This window comes from Amphiprion ocellaris, chromosome 20 (genome assembly GCF_022539595.1).
Source record: "Amphiprion ocellaris isolate individual 3 ecotype Okinawa chromosome 20, ASM2253959v1, whole genome shotgun sequence".
Taxonomy (NCBI): Eukaryota; Metazoa; Chordata; class Actinopteri; family Pomacentridae; genus Amphiprion; species Amphiprion ocellaris.
Window position 1 is genome coordinate 1500 of NC_072785.1, and position 13960 is coordinate 15459.

The 13960-nt window shown below is 40.0% G+C and overlaps 1 long non-coding RNA gene across 2 annotated transcripts; it reads right to left on the reverse strand.

Moving 5' to 3' along the window:
• Positions 1-7773: 7773 nt before the first annotated feature.
• LOC118470376 (uncharacterized) lies at positions 7774-12529 on the reverse strand. Of its 2 annotated transcripts, XR_008599919.1 has the most exons (6): positions 12301-12529; positions 11777-11928; positions 10189-10257; positions 9505-9564; positions 9123-9234; positions 7774-7976 (listed from the first exon to the last, which is right to left on the reverse strand). It is a non-coding gene; the product is annotated as an uncharacterized LOC118470376 (long non-coding RNA). The 2 variants fall into 2 exon arrangements; XR_008599920.1 differs by lacking the exon at positions 11777-11928 and having other exon boundaries at positions 12301-12499.
• Between the last annotated feature and the right edge of the window lie 1431 nt (positions 12530-13960).

Here is a 13960-nt window from a genome sequence, read left to right on the forward strand (position 1 = left end):
ACATTAAAAGAGTTCAGTTTCCGCAGCAGGTAAATACGTTGTTGGCCTTTTTTTGAAATGACCTCCATGTTTTTGTCAAACTTGAGGTCGGAGTCGAATATTGTGCCCAAGTATCTGTACGTGTCTATGATTTCGACCTCTTCTTTGTTTATGATGCTGACTTCCTGTTTTGCACGTTTTTTCCTGAAGTCAATTATCATGTCTTTTGTTTTTGTAACGTTAAGATCAAGATAATTGTCTTCGCACCAAGTGATAAAATCAGACAGGGCTCTGCCATGCCCTGATTCAGAGCCCTGTAGAAGGGACAACAGAACACTGTCATCAACACGCCATCAACACATCATCAACACGCCATCAACACGCCATCAACACGTCGTCTGACGCTCTGAAGAAGACTGCAGATGCAGCAGAAACATGTCAGCAAGATAAAACCATCCTTTCCTTACCGAGTTGTCGGATTAAAAGTAAAGCTATTCTATAGATCATTTAAAAGGTTCAAACTGAGTTCATCACCAGACAGAAACTACTTTAAACTCCCACTAAATGGACTAGATGGCTTCATGTTTGTTTCTAGAGAACCACACCAGACAGGAAAGAACTGTAGCCATCAGTTAAACGTCATTATCTACACCTGGTTAGACACAAACCAAATCAGAACACATCAAACACAAAAACATCTCAAACACACAAGTCCATTTAGTCAACAGAAGCAGAAAAGACAGATTCTATTTCAGTGTCCTGATGGTGACACTAAAAGCTTCTTAATTAAAGAAGGAAAAAATCCAAATAATGTCAGTTCAAGAAATGATGGGTTCATTTCAGTTCAGTTTGAAGGTTTGGGTGAGTTAATGTGAGGAGTGGGAGTATAAAGGAGTGTAAATTAGTGTAGGTGAGGAGCTGAGGAGGGCAGGAGAGGCTAATGTGAGGATTATGCAGCCTAAAGTCTGGAGATTTGGACAGAAAAAAACACTGAACTTACCTCCACCAGGGTCCAACAGAAGGTGCAGACATCCCAACAGCTGAAGAGGTGGAATCTCCTGTCCTGGGATCAGTTCATATCCAGCAGGTGGTTCAAGAGCAGGAAAAAGCTGCTTCTGGATTCTAAATCTACTCCGTTTATTCCAGACTGCTCACTTTACTTTAATATATCACACTTTAGAAGAGAACTGACCACAATCTGGGAAGTTCCTCCTGAAATCTCCTGGTTCCTCCCAGTGCTCTCACTCATCTCCTTTGTTCTCCAGGCTTCTTTCATTAGCAGCAGCTCACAGGTGTATCTGCTTCATGACATCACTTCCTCCCTGCACTTCCTGCCAGGTAGAAATAAAAGTCTATTCTGTCCATTTTCTTTCTGTTGCAAAGTTTCCTGCATTTCCTGCAGTTGATTTATTCATTTTTAAAAGGTCAAAAGAGGTACAGTGGAGAAAAAAGTCATTTTCTCATTCAGAATCATGTTTCTTGTGTCATACAGGGTCTGAATTATTCTGCACATGTTCAGAAGGTTAGAGAGTCTAAACATACGACCAATAAGAACGCTGTAGAAGATCCACTGTCCAGTTCTCTGGTGAATTTAATGAAATATCTAACAGCTCACACTGAATCTTCCTGTGTTTTAGTTCTCCTCAGTGTCCTGCTGTTCCTGACAATGATGCATTCAGCTCCCTACCCTTATTATTCCTTATTGGCCCTGAAGAAATGCAGCACATTAGAGGAAAGGCTGACAAAGCACACAAGGTCAGTTACTGAGCATATGAACCAGAGAACTCGAAGTAGATGAGTGTCTTTGGTTCTATTTCCTGGTAAGTGATTCCACCAACATGAAGAAGCTCCATGAACGGATTCATTAAAGCTCCATGAACGGATTCATTAAAGCTCCATTTTGTACATATTTCTGGTAGTTTTATCTGTGTGTGTGTGTGTGTGTGTGTGTGTGTGTGTGTGTGTGTGTGTGTGTTGATACATATATGAAGAAATGTGTAAATTGAATGGAAAGTCCAGTGGGAGTCTGAGTGTCACCAAGTCAGAGTTTATGTCTCAACTGCGGACGTTAGAGAAGACAGGCGGAGACAGTCTTAGTGGGCGGAGCTAAACTACCTGAAACCTGTGTTTCATTCGTTATAGATCTCATTCCATCATTCTGAAATCAGTTTATTTCTCCCCCTCTTCTCTGTAACTATTTAGTTTAGAATTCTTTGCCTCTCCTGACAACTTTTGATAGAACAGCAGAAAAATACCTTCAATTATTACAATATCACTGTGATTCTCCACTGTGTATTATGCAGAATTGTAATATGATAGCAATTTATTTGTGTTGTGTTCATTATTGATGCCTTTAACTCTTCCATGCATAGAGGTCATGACAGTGTGCAGCTCTTCTAAAGCTGTTTTCTAGTATGTGCATGAGTTTTGATGGCATAGTTGGACATCAGCCACTACAGTGGATCCTATTGCATCATTTCTTCCACTGCCAGTGATTGGCTAGCCATTGCAAATTCTTTAAAAAAAAGAGTCAAACCAAGATGGCCGGCAGGCAGCCAGAAACACCAAGTAGCTCATTTTCTTTTGTTCAAGCCTTCTATAAAAAAGAGACCTTTGCAGGAAAGAAAAATATGGTGACATCGAGGAACATCTAAGGAGTCATGCAATTGCAAAATTTTCCAAGTATTGATGTTATATTGGGAGGCAATTATGATTAATCTCATGTCCACTAAAGTGCACATCATGCATCACCAGCTATATTTCAGCTACAATTCATTGACCACAATTATGGTATTACTGCTGCTGTTCTTGAAAATATGTCATCTGAGAGACTTGGGAATCTATACAGGAGAGTGAATCCCTCAATGCTGTTTGAATTATTTATGCATCAATTATTTTATTTTATAGTTCACATCACATTTCACAGTTCAATACACTGTATATCATTTTATCCATTTGTTTGTTAAATCCATATTTCTAGAGCAAAATGCATGGTGGCCATCTCAGTGGACATGTAAATATATTTTTTAGAAAAATGGGCTGAAATAAAATAAAGTTCAAACCTTGTTTTTCATGCCTAAAGATGAATAAAAACAATTGGGTGAAAAAAAATCCTAACTGAGGTTATCATAATTCATGCATGAATGGGAGTTAGGTAAAGTTGGCAAGATATTCACAGATTCGGACTTCCGGCATCAATAACTCATGAGATATACGTTTTAAAAACATAAACAATGCCTCTTTCAAATCGCTGTAAGCTAGACAATGTGCTACGAGGCCAGTTTTATCAAAAGTCGCTGTCTTTCAAGTTGCACAAATAGCACTGATGTCTATGAGCAGCCGGCTGTGCAACGAGTGAACAGGGACCGTCTGCAAATAGCAAAACCGCTGCAACAGCGAAGAGAGACAAATATTCAATTACTTAACTTTTATACACTGTAGTGTCACCAAATTTACTGCAGCCATCAATTGTCTCCTGCTGCTCATACTACAATTCTTGGTTTGACACTAAATAAAAAAAAATCTGAATTTTAAGGAATTGTTATTGGTAATAAAATTCAATAACTTCACTCTTATACATTGTAGTGTTACCAAAATCACTAGAGCCATCAGTTGACTCCTGCTGGTTGTACTACAACTCTTGGTTTGATATTAAATTAAAAAATCTGAATTTTAAGCAATTTTTTTCTTATTTTCTTATTATTTTATTAGTAATAAAATTCAATAACTTCCCTCTTATGTACTGCAAAAAGATTACACTCTGTCTAACTCAGTTGGCTCCTGTTGATCATACTACAACTCTTGGTTTGATATTTAACTATTTTTCATGATTTTAAGGATTTTTTTATTGGTAATGAAATTGGAACACAGAGATACAAAAGTTAAAAATCCTGGCTCTAAGCCTTAATACAGTTTAGAGTGGACTTCACACTTTATGTCACATGAGTGCATCTACATTAGCATAACATTTAATTTAATGTAGATGAGTTTTACTGCTCCAATCACAGACTGACCTGCTGCTGACATCACCTGTTCACCTGGAGCTCACCTGTTCACCCGACAGCAGCAACAAACTGGAGAAGAACTGAGGGATTCTGATGACAAGTTCATGGATCAAATAATAATTCAGTGGAATCTTTACTGCAGTAACACATTTTCTTCACCATCATATTACCTGAAAACTAAAAGACTCTCCTCAGTGAAGCAGCTCCTGGTTTATAACTCAAAACGCTGGAAAACACAGAGAAATACTAAAAGATCATTTTATTAAAACCAACAGAAGCTGGAAGAGGATTTTTTCTTTAAAAAAGGCTTTTGTTGCATAAATTCTGCAGCTTCCTGTTGTTGTTGTGGGAACAAGGTTTGACAAAATCGGACTTTCTGAGTGTAAACTGACTCAATGAAACCTGAACTCCAGTCAGAGAACAGGTTCCATTAGATTAGATTCTTTATTGTCAGTGGAAAAACAAACATTTTTACTGCCCAAAACACCACGACAACACGAGTAAACTTGTTTTATGGCCTAACAAAGACAAAAACACACACAAAAAAAACTCTTACATTTCACTTTCTTTCAGATTCTGTGCTGTTTAGAATCAAAATGAAAATAGAAAATAAAAATCTGTTTCAATCCAATATTTTACTAAAACATTTCACAAATACTCCAAACACTGATAAGAACATTTCATATAAATCATCCATGCAAAAACCTCCAATCTCCAATTATTCTTTATAAATTTATACATTTTTACTGATATATTTGAAAAATATCAAAAAAAGGAAAACATACAGTAGAATTTTTTTTAAATAAGTAAAAAACAAAACACATTTTCACATCTGAGCTCAGAAACTAAAATCATAGTATTTTAAACATAAATCTCACGTTTAGGTCGGATATTGTCCATTTATAAAAGAAACACAGAAAAGTGGGAAATATAAAATAGAAATAATTTTAAAGAAGTGATAAAAAGCCTTCATTTCACACACATACACACTTATAACGACCAGAATTATCACCAGAAGGACTCAATTATCAGCCAGAAACGTTAAAAACAGAAATAATTCATTAGTTTTCTTTCCATCAGAGAAAATTAAGCATATTTAGGCTTCAAGTCTTGTGAAATTATCTTTACTCTACACATTACTGCTCTCTGGCGGACACAGGCGGTAACGACACTATTATTATTTGAGGCAAAGCTGGCGACAGTACAGATGAGCAGCACTTCCTGTTTCAACGTAAAACTATCGTAATGCTCTTAGGCTAAAACGTGGTTTTGTGAGACTCAGAAGAATCTGCAGTATGAAACAAAATGTATTTAAGGACCACTAGCTTGTCGACTCCCTCAGATTGTGTTTGTTGTCACTATACGTTCAAAAATGAACACGTTATAGGTAATGTACAAATGCATTCGTGACCGGAAGTGTTAGCCGAGCTAGCGGAAGTGCTAACGAGGGTTTGTTATGACACGGACTAATACCTTAACACGTGTAATTCTAATCAATTCTCTCCAAGACACAGAGCTCTAGCTCCGTTTCCTGTCCCGGGTCTAATGTTTCAGCCTGATATCGTGATCAGCACCTTTTAAAGAGACGCTGCTGGTAGCGCTGGAGTTAGCTTGTCACTAGCTTCTGATTAGCTGCTAGCTCGCTAACGCTGCCATCACAGACGCAGCTATAGATTGTCATTAGCTACATTGTGGATTCATTTCCTGTTTGGACGTGACTCAGACTACAACAAAAGTAATCGGAGCAAGTGGAGAAGCTAGCTGTCGTTAAATACGACTTGGTTTACACCAGAGATCCTTCTGAATCGACCAAAATCGCTTAGCAATACGTTTGACATGAAATGTACACGAAAGAAAGATGCTTTTACGTTGAAGATGAACAGGAAGTGCTGCTCACCTGTAATGTCGCCAGCTATACAGTTAGTAATAATGTCGTGTCGTTACCGCCTGTGTCCACAAGAGGTCAGTAGCGCCCCCTCCTGTGACATGATCTTACATGAGAGGGATTAGATGACAGCAGAGACTCAAGACACAAATCTCTGTCCCTGCAACCGATCAATAATCAATAACAACACTGATACTTTATCAACCAATCATATTTTGCTCATTTTGTACATGTTTCTGGTAGTTTTATCTCATATTTTGGTCATATTCACAGGACTCACCTGTTTTGAGAAAATCATTTTCTGCACTTTTACAATTACATGTATTCCACAAGCCACTTTATGCTGATGTCACTTATAGTGTAGTAATACGGTATTTATTCATTTTTCATTCTTGTATATATTATTGTTATTATAATTATTATCTTTACTGTAGTAAACTGTAGTTAGTGCTGCTCTGAAAGATTTTTGCTGCTCTAACACTGGAAATTTCCCCTGACCTGGGGAGTAATAAAGGACTGTTGTATATCTATGTGCAAGAACTGATACCTCATCTTCCTGTATATAGTCTTCTACATGGTATTTAAAAAAATCTGCGCATATATCCCTCTGGGCTGGAAACTGATTATAGTTTACTGCTATGGTGTATGGCTCTGGCATTAAATATACTACATATATAGCTGGTGGTAAATTCAAAAATATGTAGACCAGCAAATCAAGTATAGTGAGGGTGATGCAGAGTAGATTGATGGAAATGGGCAGCTGGAAGCAGTGGGCTGGAGGAAGGTCAGCAGCAGCAGCATCCCACAGATGGAGATTAGGCCAGTTGGTGGGAGAACCACCACAGATCTGAAGCATCCAGCTCTGGGATCAGGGACACTCGGAGAAAGGACACAGGGAGAAACAGAGTGAGTGTAATGCAATAATGGTATATATATATATTAAATATAATGGTAGATAGAGAAGGGCTCAGTGCATCCAGAGAGGTCCTCCAGCAGCCTAGGCCTGTAGCAGCAGAACTAGGGGCAGAACTAAGGGACGTCCAAGAGGAAGACTCCAGCTGACCCCCTCAGGGTCCCCCAGTCAGTCCTAACTATAAGATTTGTCAAAAAGGAAGGTTTTAAGCCTGGTCTTAAAATTAGAGAGGGTGTCCGCCTCCAGAACCCAAACTGGGAGCTGGTTCCACAGGAGAGGAGCTAATAACTGAAGGCTCTGCCTCACATTCTACTTTTGGAGAGAAGTTACAGGTCACTTCTCCAAGTAAGCCTGCAGTCTGAGAGCGAAGAGTTCTGCTAGGATAATATGGTACTATCAGGTCTTTAAGATATGATGGAGATTGGTTGTTAAGAGCTTTATATGTCAGAAGAAGGATTTTGAATTCTATTCTACATTTCACAGGAAGCCAATGAAGAGAAACCAGCATAGGAGAAATATGGTCTCTCTTGCTAACTATCGTCAGTACTCTGGCTGCAGCCCTACACTGCACTACACCAACACTGACTTAGCAAGTCTGAGTTCTGAACCGTGGCTTTGGTACCAATAAGCCGGTTTTGTGTAATAGCCTAAAACTGCCTCAGATTGTTGACTGTGGTCATAATGACTTATTTACTGAGCATTGAGAAACCTGCTTCTTGGAAAAAAAGAAAAGCATATGAATAACATAAAATGATATGATATAGAATAATAATTATAAATACAGTGATGTTACTTTGAACAGGTGAATGATCAGGGAGCCTCTGTCACTCAGGTTGTCTACAATCTGGAAGTTACTGATGTAACGATGCGCTGAATTGGACAGCTGGACACACACATAAACAGAGTCAGCTGTTAGCTAGTTAGCAACGCCGCCGTCCTAAACATGCGATCATTCATGTCTCATCCACTAGAAGGTCATTATCATGATGTAGTAAACTTTTTACAAACTTTTATTTAAAATACTACATTCATTTTAAAGACACTTAAATACACCATTGACACAAGCTTTCAGATTTTTCTGCACTAGCACTAGAAGGTGATTACCATCTCCAGGTCAGAGTTTTCTGGGGTGAATCCAGTTGGTAGACTGATATCAAGAACCACCATCCTGACGTCTCTGGGTCCTAGAGCCCTGCTGTGAATGAGAAAAAGAACAGCACTGACAAAGGGCACGATGACTATACGACTATAATCAGCTGCTGTCACATTGTTCATGTAAAGGCATAACGTACAATCAGTCACTGATCAGATTAAAGTCTTTGAGCATGTGAGCAGCAGCATTTTAAAATGAGTCTGAAAGAAAAACCAGAGGAATCAGTCTTTACTGAGGCACACCAAGAATCCATGAAGAACTACCTGCAGCAGCAGACTAACAGATGTACCTGCATCTGCAGACCAACAGATGTTCTTCCACAGAGCTCTGACATCGTTTGTACTTCAAATGCTATATTTATTGCATTATGAACTCTTATCATGCTCTATTTTTATTGCAAATAACACCAATTTGCACTTTATTGTAAATACTAACAGTTTTTTAAGCTCACCTCTGTAAATACCAGCATTTTAGGCAGATTTGGGATGTCTGTTGCATGCTCATTTGCACAGTGGCCCTCTATCTTCTAGGTAACACGTGAGCTCATGCATACCTTGAATCTCCCTAAGGGAATGAATAAAGTACCTATCAGATAATGTACAGAGTGTCAGTCCACAGAGGAACTGGCATAAGATATTTTGAACTACCCAAAGCTGTGAAACTGTGCCCTGCAATTTGTAATAAGGTAGTCGATATTGCTGCCGATCTAGCGTTTTGCACAGTCGTGTACACGTATAACAACAACAACTACTACTTGATCTTGTCTGACTTTTCTACATCTGCTGGAGGCTTTTCTGGTCCGGGACAGTAGCAAAGCATTAATTAATGTACAGCTGTATATATTATATGGTGGGCTAGAGCGTATGTAATAGTGTATTTGATGTAATTATGCTCCAATGTGTTATTTTGATCTTAACAATAATGTATTCATTTGATCTTAACAAAAATAATACGAACAAAAAGTCCCTGAAGATGAGCACACACAGTCCTTGCATTGTGATGTATGCAAAACGTATGTATTTTAAGAGATTGTATGCGAGTGTTTTATAAATTCAATTTACTAAATTTACTCAGGTCAGCAGTCTAAATGCTTTGTTTTTTTTTTGTTAAAGTGCATTTGCTTTAATTTGTCACCCGTCTGAAGGACGTCGTGTAAAATATGTGATATAGTGTGAGAATTTGATCTACCGCTGGATCCTTCAAAAGTGACGTTGAGATCAAAGTGCTTGCAGGGCATTTTCTCTTCCACCTCATGCAGCTGATTGTAATAGGTCACAACCCGTGGTCGTCTTTCCCTGTACTGGAAAGAAAACCACGTGTAAGAGGCACAGAGGAGAAAACAACAAACAAACATAAGAGGAAAAGCAGACAGTAGCGTATAAGTATTGTACTCATAAACAAAGCCCTTAGCGGCAAGGTCTTTGTGATATTTCTGAAATACATTTAGAATGGATTGTTGCGGTTTCAGCACGCCATGAACGTGAGACTCGAATGAGGTCAGTCTTGGTTAGTAACCCCATACTCCATTCATGTCATTCTACAAGTCCATTCTTATGTATCGTGATAATACCTCTAGTATTCCTTGTCCATTTCCTCGAGCCTCTACTTCCAAATCAAGATTAGCAGGCAACTGCGAACAGAGAAGAAGATTGTTTGTGAAATGCATGTGGAAAAACTTTTTTTCTTTTTCTAAATCAACAGTTGATAAAAGTCCAATGTCATTATACATTGCACTTGTAACTGCTAGTGCAGAACCTCAATAGAATCATTATCAAATCTGCCAGTTTCGTTCAGCTGTTTAGCTTCTTTTGTATTTAAGAGCACATTTAATAAAGGACTGAAATGCCAGACAATGTTGGTGAAGAGTGGGTGAAGAAAATTACAAATTTAGCAGAAAAAAAGACAAATGTTTGTTTCTAGACATGGAAAAGACTCTTCCAGACCAAATGCAAATAAATATTAAGCACTAGTGTGTAAAACAGCAACTGCTTTCTAACACAACGGTCTCATAACATTTCCATGTCAGCTTGCTGTGGGTTCTTCTCCCCTGAAGCTTGTCAATTAATCCAATGAATTATTATTATTATTATGAGATCACTATACACAACAAGTCAGCCTAAAGGTAGAAAGCACTGAAAGATGTGCAGAAATTATATACCGACTAATCTCAGTTAGTGCAAATCACCCGTCAGGTGGGAGAAGTGCTCATCCCGCTTGTTCTTGGCTAAACAAATCATGATGAGGGGACACTCACCCAGCTGAGCTTTACGCTTCAACAGTTCAGCAGAGCGTCTCCTTCTGGTACTGCCTGGACACTGCACGGCTGCGGAGATGAGAGGAAAAACAGGAAAAACTAAACAAAAACCCTTACACAAGGTTTCATTGTTTCATTGCACTGGTTGTGCTTTTGTCTAACAGATGAGCAACAGCAAATGGTTACTTCAAAAAAGATTTGGACAACCAGTGTTACCTTGGAATGATATTTAGGATTCAATGGACAAGATGCACAATTATAAACAGATTCATCACAGCTTTTTTCAACAGTTTTATCATTCTGTGGTACCCATACTGTTTCAGTTTTTATCCAAGAGCTGTCCAATCCATTTCCCCCCTACACATACAACAGATACACTATGTGGAATAAAGAACTGAGTCTTGCACTGGACTGCACTTTATCACCCATCCTACTGCTCATGTGCACTAAGACTGTTTACATATTTATATCTTTTAAGTATTTTTTTTTTAAAATGTATTTGTACATAGTGTGCCTTTTTCTATTTTTTTATATATAGCTTGGAGTCACCAATTGTAATTTCGCTGTGGGGAAACACAATGACAATAAAGATTCTTGATTCTCAATGTGTTCCTAACCCCTAAGCCCAACGCGCACAAGGAAGATATGTTGTAGTGGCTCAAAAATTGCTATAAAAGCAAGCAACAGTCCAAGAAAACACATATTTAGGTTAAGATGAGTTCCTTTTTGACACGAGATATGGGTTTTGCTCTTTCAATCATTGGTCGCTTTTAATGTAAATCTCTTGTGAATATAGGTTGTAACCCAACACTATAAATGAAGTATCAGCTTCGTACCAGACTTTTCAGAAGTGAATATCACCTATATTTAACACACATAAAACAATATTCAGTATTAGGCACAAACCGACATATTAAGACATTAGTTGGTTTGTATATTATTCTCCACCCAAAGCGACTCCAGGATCGCCTCACTTTCAGCAAACACACAGTGCAAACACGGCCTTGAGCTGCTACAAGGGGAAAACTGGATTCAAAGTGTTGACAGCTACTTCCTAATGAAAGCTAGTTTATGATGTTTTTCAAGGTTCACTATAGTTTTTTTTTGTGTGTTTCTTTACTGGTGTTGCTATGTATAGGAGCACCAGTCAAGAAAACAACTAAATCATTATTTTTTTTTTTTTCCATTTTGATTTTATGTAACCTTTACTTAACCAGGAGAGATCCTGTTGATATTAAGAACCTCTTTTTCAAGGGAGTCCTGGCCAAGATAGGCAGCAGCAAATACAAAACACAGTTATGAAATTACACAGTTAAAACGATTAAAATACGGAGGAAAAAAAAACAATAAGAAGTAGAAGAATTAAAATCATTAAAATCACCAGTATTACAGTACATGATGATTCCTGTGAACTACTCTGTGTTTTGCTCAGTAGCCTGACTGGAGAATCTAAAACAAGTAGGTATCTGCCTTCACATGTAAACACGTTAACAGCATGTACGATGGTGTCAACTCGGGAAGTTGCTCGAGTGAGAAACGGCTGAAATTCTCCAAACAGAACAGACAGCTGTTCCATGCTCGTACATACTTTGTCTGGTTGTAGTTTTGAACCCGGTACTGGAGGAGTAAAGCAGTCCTAAAGCAGTCCTAAAGCAGTCCTGCATCAGAAAACACCCCCTGAGCATCTCATCCTCCCCCACGGGTGCAGCCAATGTCTCCATGCTCCACCACGTCCCAAATCTGAGCAGAAGGTTAATCAAGAATGAGGTGACATGACTTTATATTTTAAAATGATCCCTGTTCGGGTTAGACTTATTAAACCCACTGCATTCCAGTGTGTATTAAATCATGTCAATTAAAAACTGACTTTTAGAAGTATTGTGCATATTCACAAAGAAGGCATTAGTTCTTGTTGTTGCTATTTGGTTCTATGGCAACAAAATGTGGCACAATGTGGAAAATGGAGAATCTGAGAAAAATGTGGAGATTGTTTTATGAGTAAAGTCAATTCTATTTTAAACCCTTCTATCGATGATAGAAGTTGTCCTCATGATGATAAGTTCTTGAGGACAACTTATCAACCCAAACCCTCTCAGATAGAAATTCACGCACCTTCCTCTGTGTGAGTCTGTCCTCGTTGAGAAGATACACAGCGTTGTCCACAGCCACCAGGCTGACTTTTGCACCCGGGTCACCTCTGATCTGAAAGCTGAAGCTCTTCCCAGGCGCATAGTCTCTGCAAATGCCGTTCATTGGCCCGACTTTGAGCTGTAAGAGAAAATGAATACAGCAATAAACCAAACTTTTAATTATCCTGTTGGTTTGTACAACTTTTCTTGCTTGGTTTGCGTGGTTTACTTGAGCTTGACTCAGGTCAATATTGTAAAACTGAAATAGACAAAAGAGACAGACAGACACCTCTCCTGGGGGACAGGAAGGGAGAGAGACAGACACCTGTCCTGGGGGACAGGTGGCGAAAGAGACAGATACCTATCCTGGGGGACAGGAAAAGAGAAAGACACCGGTCCTGAGGGACAAGAGGAGAGAGACAGACATCTGTCCTGGGGGACAGGAGGAGAGAAACAGAGACAGACACCTATTCTGGGGGACAGGATGAGAGAGAGACAGACACCTGTCATGGGGGACAGGATGAGAGAGAGAGAGAGAGAGACACCTGTCCTGAGGGTCAAGAGGAGAGAGACAGACATCTGTCATGGGGGACAGGATGAGAGAGAGCGAGACAGACACCTGTCATGGGGGACAGGATGAGAGAGAGAGAGACAGACACCTGTCATGGGGGACATGAGTAGAGAGAGAGACACCCTGTCATGGGGGACAGGATGAGAGAGAGAGAGACAGACACCTGTCATGGGGCACAGGTGGAGAGAGAGACAGATACCTATCCTGGGGGACAGGAAGAGAGAGAGAGACACCTGTCCTGAGAGACAAGAGGAAAGAAACAGACACCTGTCCTGGGGGACAGGAGGAGAGAGAGAGACTTGTCCTGGGGGACATGAGGAGAGAGAGACTTGTCCTTGGGGACATGAGGAGAGAGAGAGACACCTGTCCTGGGGGACATGAGGAGAGTGAGAGAGAATGAGAGAGAGAGACGGACATCTGTCCTGGGGGACAGGAGGAGAGAAACAGACATCTATCCTGGGGGACAGGAAGGGAGAGAGAGAGACTGACACCTGTCCGGGGGGAAGGGTGGCGAAAGAGACAGATACCTATCCTGGGGAACAGGAAAAGAGAAAGACACCTGTCCTGAGGGACAAGAGGAGAGAGACAGACATCTGTCCTGGGGGACAGGAGAGAGAGAGAGACAACTGTACTGGGGGACAGTAGGAGAGAAACAGATACAGACACCTGTCCTGAGGGCCAGGAAGAGAGAGAAAGACTTGTCTTGGGGGACATGAGAAGAGAGAAAGACTTGTCCTGGGGGACATGAGGAGAGACAGACTTGTCCTAGGGGACATGAGGAGAGAGCGAGAGAGAGAGAGAGAGAGAGACCTGTCCTGGGGGACAAGAGAAGAGAGACTTGTCCTAGGGGAACATGGGGAGAGAGAGACAGACACCTGTCCTGGGGGACAGGAGGAGAGAGACACCGACACCTGTCCTGGGGGACAGGATGACAGAGGGACACCTGTCAAGCAGATCCAGAGGAGAGAGAGACACCTATCCTGGGGGACAAGAGGAGAGTGAGAGAGAATGAGAGAGAGAGACAGACATCTGTCATGGGGGACAGGAGGAGAGAGAGACAGACACCTATCCT